Source organism: Cannabis sativa, chromosome 5, assembly GCF_029168945.1.
Source record: "Cannabis sativa cultivar Pink pepper isolate KNU-18-1 chromosome 5, ASM2916894v1, whole genome shotgun sequence".
Lineage (NCBI taxonomy): Eukaryota > Viridiplantae > Streptophyta > Magnoliopsida > Rosales > Cannabaceae > Cannabis > Cannabis sativa.
The window spans coordinates 10,117,028-10,124,322 of NC_083605.1; the positions used below are offsets into that span (position 1 = coordinate 10,117,028).

The window sequence follows — 7,295 nt, forward strand, 5'->3', positions numbered from 1 at the left end:
GACACTTCTCAAACACATGCCCTTCTCCACAAAACACACATGAGACATCATCACTTTGAATGGCAGTAGCTGGTTGAATATTTTTAGAGTTCCCAATGCTTAAATTCTTCAAAACATTCGTCATGGAAGCCATTTGAGCTGTCAAAGCCGTTATTGCATCCACTTCAAGAACCCCCGCCACTTTTCTACTTGTTGGAGCTCTTGTGTTGGACCATTGGTAGTTGTTACTTGCAATGGTCTTGAAAATCTCAAATGCTTCGTCGTAAGACTTCGACAAAATAGCACCATTGGTCGATGCATCTAACACCATTCGAGAAGCTGCATTCAAGCCATTATAAAAAAGTCTCCATCTGAATACAATGTGGAATGCCATGATGTGGACACTTTCGCAAAAGTTCCTTAAACCTCTCCCACGCATCACTTGTGGACTCATCTTCAAGTTGTTGAAAAGACATTATCTCACTTCTGAATTTTGCATTTCTAGTAGGAGGAAAGTATTTCCTTAGAAACTTCTGAGCAAGGTCATTCCAATTGGTAACAGAATCAGAAGGCAAAGTGTTGAGCCATGATCTAGCTCGGTCTCGTAGTGAGAATGGGAATAGCTTCAACCTTAGCACCTCTTCACTCACTCCTTGGATCTTAAAAGAATCACTCACCTCCAAGAATGAACGGAGATGGAGGTGAGGATCTTCAGTTGGCATCCCGCTGAATTGCCCCACGGTTTGGAGCATTTGAAACATCACTGGCTTGAGCTCAAACTGCGGTGCTTGTATTTCAGGCCTCACAATGCCTGGATTAAGCTCATTAAACATGGGGGCAGCATACTCCCTTATAGCCCTTGCTCGATCATCTGCCAATATGATGGGATTAACAATTTGTTCAGCAATCCCATCATCATCAAGATTCTCAGCCATGATGTCTCAGCCCTTAGCCTTTTGAACTCTTCTTCTTCTTCGGAATGTGCGTTCAATCTCGGGATCAATAGGAGCAAGTTCAAAGTCCTCTTGTTGGTTCATACACTATAGATACCTGAGATTTCAAAGAACAAACCAGCAAGATTAAAAGCACAAAAATTCTTAGAATGTCAATTAGTTGATAAAACAAAATTTAGAACTTAAAGTTCCCGGCAACGGCGCCAAAAAACTTGTTGTGAAAATTATATTGCTTTATAATTGCGCAAGTGTACACAATCACAAACAAGTAATACAATGATAAGTCATCAAAGTTCGTCTCCACATGGAATTTTTACTAAATAATGCAAAATGAACTAAGAGCAATTCCAAGAATCTCAAATAAAAATAAAACAAAGTAACACATTAATTCACGAGAAAAATTTATAACCTTAATTCTAAACTTGAGAACTAATTTTTTAAGCTAAGTAAACTAAAAATAAGAAGCTAAAAGTGATTCAAGTGGTGGTAATTTTAGATTTGAAAAATAGATTTGGGTGATTAATTTCCACTTGTATGTCCCAGTTCATACAGCAATGACTCAGGAATCCTGGCAGAGTTAACAAATTTCAAAAAAACCAGCAAGCTTTTTCCAAAACTTGCAATAAACCATTCATAATCTCACAATGCATTCCTACATCAGTTTAAATCATAAATAGCCCAAATAAAGCATCAAATCTTTAGTTATGCATGGTAGCAAAATATTCATATTTCACTACTAATTAATACCTAAAAGAAACGGTAGAAAAAATCATGCATCAATTAGAGGGGTTCAACTAGGTCTTGCTTTTTCAAGTAAGATTTAGCTTGCTAAATGTTAAAAATGGCCAAAAATTAACATTCAATCAACATTTCATCACAACTAATTGAACTAAGACAAGATTATTCATCATTGCAAAATCAAAGCACTAGTCCATACAAGGTTTCATAACCACCCAAATCTCAAAGAGTTTAGTTCATAGCTGAAATTAAAAACTCAAAACCAGAAAATAACATGTTCATGGAGTTAAAGAGAAAACTAGAGAGTAGAAAATGATACAAAATGAAGAGGAGAGCAAGAGAAATGAGTTTGAAGCTCAAATCCTTTCTTTGTAGGTTGCCTTCTTCTCCTTCTTCTCAATCTTCTTCTTCTCTTCTTTGTACTCTCTTTCTCTGTACTTGATTTCCTTTTTTTTTTCTGCTGTAAGTTGTTCGTACCAGCCCTCTAAAGTGCAGCCACCATATCTTCTAATGTCCTCCTTCCTTTTTGCTCCCCAATTAGGGTAGTAAAGTTTACCCTAATTGGAAATCCAAGTCATGGTCCACTTGTCCTTCATTTTCCACATATTTGTTGAGTCATTAGCCCCATTTCGCCACCTTAGCTCCTTTCTTTCTTCATTAAAGCCAGTTGGACTTTCAGCCAAAATATACTTACTGGGCTGGCAATTGCAACGCGATGATTGCTATAGCAATGCCAGTCAGCAATAGGCATTTTTCTGCTCCTTTTCCTCCTTGTCTCAAATATTTCCAAATACCTATTCTTGCATTTTTTTTCTGCTTAATACACATAAAAACAACAACATAAATCTATTTAACACTTACTAACACACAAACACTTCCATTTATTACAAAGACACAACAAACTAAACACAATTACATAATATAGACACTAATTTTCCACAATTCAACTTAAAATTCAAGCTTAGAGATACAAAAATAACTCTAAATCTTAGAATTATCACTCACCAAGTCAAAGTATATTGCCATAAAGTTCCTAGTTGTGAAAGAAAAAGTGCAGAGTGGATAGATATCCATAGAGCACATTGGGATAAACTCCATGATAGCGGATCCGCTCATAAAATGATTACCACCCAAGGTCTTTCATGAGCACACTACTCATATGGGTGTAGTATTGCTTGAGGATATCATGATTTAGTGGGAGTTTGTATTTTCTTTGTGTTATGTTTATTTAAGACATTTATGTATTTGGTTATTTTCTGATCAGAAATAAAGTTTTCAGTTTATTCACTCTGTTTTGTTATGTTTAAGTTTGACCTCACTTATGTTTAAGGAGGACCAGTTGGAAATAGGCATGTTCGGTTCACATTGCATGTAATTTCCATGCTACACATCCATGATTGATCTATGTCATTTGGCTATATTTGTATATGTGACCATTGATAAATTTAGTCATGATTGATATGACGAAAATCGCTTTGATCCTATATGGGTATAGTTGATGGACGAGATTGTTGTGAATACCTTCACATAATAGCAAATTTTGAGCTCATAAGGTTATACATTTATCAAGTAACATATGTTGCCCAAGTGGGAGATTGTTGGATTAAAAATCCTATGTGGGCACATATGTATAATGTATATGCTATTATAAAGTGTGATACAAAATTAAGTGACCAATTATGTTATGGATATCAAAAGGGTATTAAATTGTCATAGAGTTAATGTGTAGATATTATAAGTTAATTTATAATTTGTTGAGGGGCCAAATTATAAACACCCAAAACTCATTCTAAGATGAGTCTATAAATAGGTAGTGGTCCCCAAGAAACACTAGGGTTTCTGTATTCTCTCCTTCCCCATCAGAGAAAATACTTTAGAAAATAGTTTATTCCTGGAAGATCAAAACCTTCTCTGCAATCTCCAACAATGGCTTCAGGCTAGTGCTTCCGCTCATCTTTTGTCATCTTCTTCTTCTTTAATTTAGCAAAGGCTATATAGATTTATGATTTAGGGTTTTCTATATTAAATCACTTTTAGGAATATGATTAGATTTGTGATATATATATTTCTTAAGTGTTTTATAAATCCTAACAAGAAAATTTTTAGTTTAACTTTTTTTTTACATTTTAGTTTTCTCTTTCCAAAACCCAGCTCTAAACTATCAAAAACTAATCCTAGTGTCCTTAAGAATTTCGATCATTATTTGTCAAAATTCTCCCCATAAAGAATCGATGCATCTAAGGTTTTCCATGTTCAAATAATCCATTAGTGATGAGTTTTACTCACAAATTTTTGTGGGAATAGATTCAATTTCAACGAGAATGGCTACTATGTAGAAAAAAGAAGAGAAATCTTTTCGATCTATGGAAAGAAGCCATTAACAAAGGAGGGAGTGTTGTTTACTCAGATTCATGTATGATTTAATTTTCAATTGTTCTCGTATATATATATAAATCAAAAAATTTAATCGCAATTTCACCTTTAATTCTCACGATTAGGTTTTTTTTCTCCACAATGAGAGTTCAACGACAATGGTGAAGTCGTATCCAGTTCATCTTTTTACTGTATTATAGCTAACTTGTTAAATCATGATTTTTTTTTAACAAGATTACTATAAGTTTTGTTAGATTTTTTCTTGGTCCAACAAAGTCGTGTAAGTTGGCCTTGGGCAATCCGCATAAGATAAAAAGCATGCTAAATATTTACAAAGTTAATTTTAGGATTTTCCTCTCTAACAAATAATTTTTGTATAATTTTTACTATTTTACTAGAATTTCTTTTTTGTCTCATTCAATGTGGAGATGCTCTGTACCAAATTTCCAAAAGAAGAAGTTGATAGGTAATCAACAAATATTCATTAAGATATCCTGAACCAATCTTTTTTTTTTTTTTTGAAGTAACTGCAAAAGAAACTAAAACAGTTACAAAGAGCAGGATGAGAAACAATTCCTCCAAACGATATCCTTATCCTGCCTGAGAGCTTCTCAAGCATTGTTATGTGTTGTGGTGTTGTGAACTCGGGAGATGTGATGTAGAGAAACATTTGGAAAAGAGGATAAGGACTTCCTGATCAGCTACACTACACTAGATAAGGCCAAATTGTCTTACCAATGATTGTTTATCCTTATGATTAGTTGCTGGGAATCTAATTCAATAGCACCAAGGGGGATTCTGGTAGCCAGACACCAATGAATGCCTTCAAGTAAAGCTTTAGCTTCTGCAAAAAGAGGAGTAAAAGCATCCCATCTGTGGATAGAAAAATCTACAATGTGGTTATGTTTACTGCCAAGTATGGTAGCACCCAGCCCCATTTTTAGGTTCTTCAAGTCCAAAACAGCATCAACTTGTAGAGTGTAGTGTCCATTTTGAAGGGAGTGAGCTGAAGGATCCGGCTGAGAATGTAAGGTCCAATTTGGAGAAAATGAATCCAAATGGTTTGAAAGAAGGGGTGTAGCTTAGGCTGTTTGATAGTCCTACTGGAAAGAAACAATAAAATCTTCCTCCTTGATGGGAGTGTTAGTATTTCGGTTGAAAAGAGCATTGTTTCTGTTGTCCAAATCTGCCAAAGTAAACTAATGAATAGAGTAAAAGTATCTTTGTTAAGTTAATCAAAGCCTCTCATATAAAACTCTTTGATATCACAATTATGGTTCCTAAAATAGAAATTTCAAAAAGAAGAATGTTTCCACACTAACTTCGCTCTGGGACAATGGATGAGAGAGTGAGAGACTGACTCAATTTGATTGTGACAAAAGGTGCAGAAAGGAGCAGGCACAACCTACTTTTGGAAAAGATTTAAACTACAAGGGAGTATGTGATTAAACGCTTTCCAGGTAAAGTGTTTATCTTTGGTAGAGTTTTGGTATTCCAGACAGATTTCCACCAATGCATGAAACAGTCTTTGTTAGAGGAAGATGGTTGAGTTTGGTGATGTTTTGAGTTGACCAAATGGTAAGCCGAGTTGACCATGAAATTGCCTGAAGAGCGATGACCCCAAATAAGAGTGTCATTAGAAACAAGGTCAATGGAAATTTTCAATATTTAATGAACTTGATAAGAATGCAAGAGGTGTTGGAGCTTGGGAAGATCCCAACCACCATCTTTATCAATGAAGTATCAGACCTTGTGATCCACTGGGTTAAAATTATTCAAGAAAGAGAGCGAGTGAAGTCTAGGAACCCATCTTGAATCAAGGAGTGAAATGGACCTACCATTACCGACTCTCCAAAAAAGGCCCTCTTTGAGAAGCTCCCTGCCCCAAAAAAGACATTTTCAAGTATTCGAGGGGCAATGACCCTTAGGGGCAGTGAAGAAGTCACTGTTTTTGAAATACCTAGCTTTAAGGAGAGTGTAAAGAAGTGATGAAGAGTTGGACCAAATTCTCCAAGCTTGCTTGGCAATGAGAGCTTGATTATGATTTTGAAGAGACCTAAAGCCAAGACCACCATGGAATTTTGATGTGCATAAAGAAGGCCCCTGATTCCAATGTATTTTACCCTTATTAGTGTAGGAACCCCACCAGAATTTAGAGATGGCTTTTTGAATAGTGAGGTAGGTAGAATTGGGCAGTTTGAAACAGGACATAGCATAAGATGGTATAGCGTGAACCATAGCTTTGATGAGAGTTTTTTTGCCAGCTCTAGAGAAAAAGTTTCCATCCCAAATGTTTAATTTTGAGGCCACTTTTTGAACCAAATAATTGAAGTGAGAGTTGGAACTTCTGCTAGTGCAATGAGGAACTCCGAGATATTTGCTTATGAAACCTTCATTGCCTAGACCAAGGGAAGTTCTAAAGAGGTCTTGGGAATCATGAGGGGTGTTAGGGGAGAACATGATTGAAGATTTAGCAAGGTTGATAGTTTGGCCAGTGCCTTTGTGGTAAGAGAACAACATATCCTTAATGGCAGCACTAGAAGCAGTGGTGACAGGAGTGAAGAGTATACTGTCATCGACAAAGAAAAGGTGAGAGATAATAGGGGCATCTTTACAAATGTTAAGGGCAGTAAATTGATGAATTTGCTCTTTAGCCCTAATAGTAGCAGAAAGACCCTCAACAACCAGAAGAAAAAGGTAAGATGACAGAAGGTCCCCTTGTCTTATACCTCTGGTAAGAGTAATACTTGTGGAAAGAGTGCCATTAACAGATATACGATATACCACAGTTGAGAGACATTGCATAACCAGGGAGGTAAAAGAGGGCGGGAAGCAAACATGGTGGAGCATAGCTTTGACAAAACTCCATTCAAGTTTGTCAAAGGCTTTCTCCATGTCAAGTTTGATAGTAGCCCAGCCCTGTTTGCCAGCTTTCCTATAGTGTATAGCATTGATACTCTCATTGGCAATGAAGATGTTGTCAAAAATAAGACGATCAGAGAGGAAAGCACACTGGTTTTGAGAAATGATTGAGTGAAGGACAGTTTTCATCTTACTAGCCAGGGTTTTGGATATAATTTTATAAAGTGTTGAGCAAAGGCTAATAGGCCTATAGTCAAAGATTGTGGAGGTTTTTTTTCTTTGGGATTAAGGCAAAAATGGTATAATTTATTTGAGAAAAATTAGAGTGATGATTCAAAACATCTAAGATGGCACTGGTGAGATCTTTACCAAGAGTATTCCAGTTTTTTT

The 7,295-nt window shown here is 36.0% G+C and overlaps 1 non-coding gene across 1 annotated transcript; it reads left to right on the forward strand.

The window, feature by feature from the left end:
• Positions 1-366: 366 nt before the first annotated feature.
• On the forward strand, positions 367-473 carry LOC133038642 (small nucleolar RNA R71). Its single transcript, XR_009688142.1, has one exon. It is a non-coding gene; the product is annotated as a small nucleolar RNA R71 (small nucleolar RNA).
• Positions 474-7,295: the final 6,822 nt, after the last annotated feature.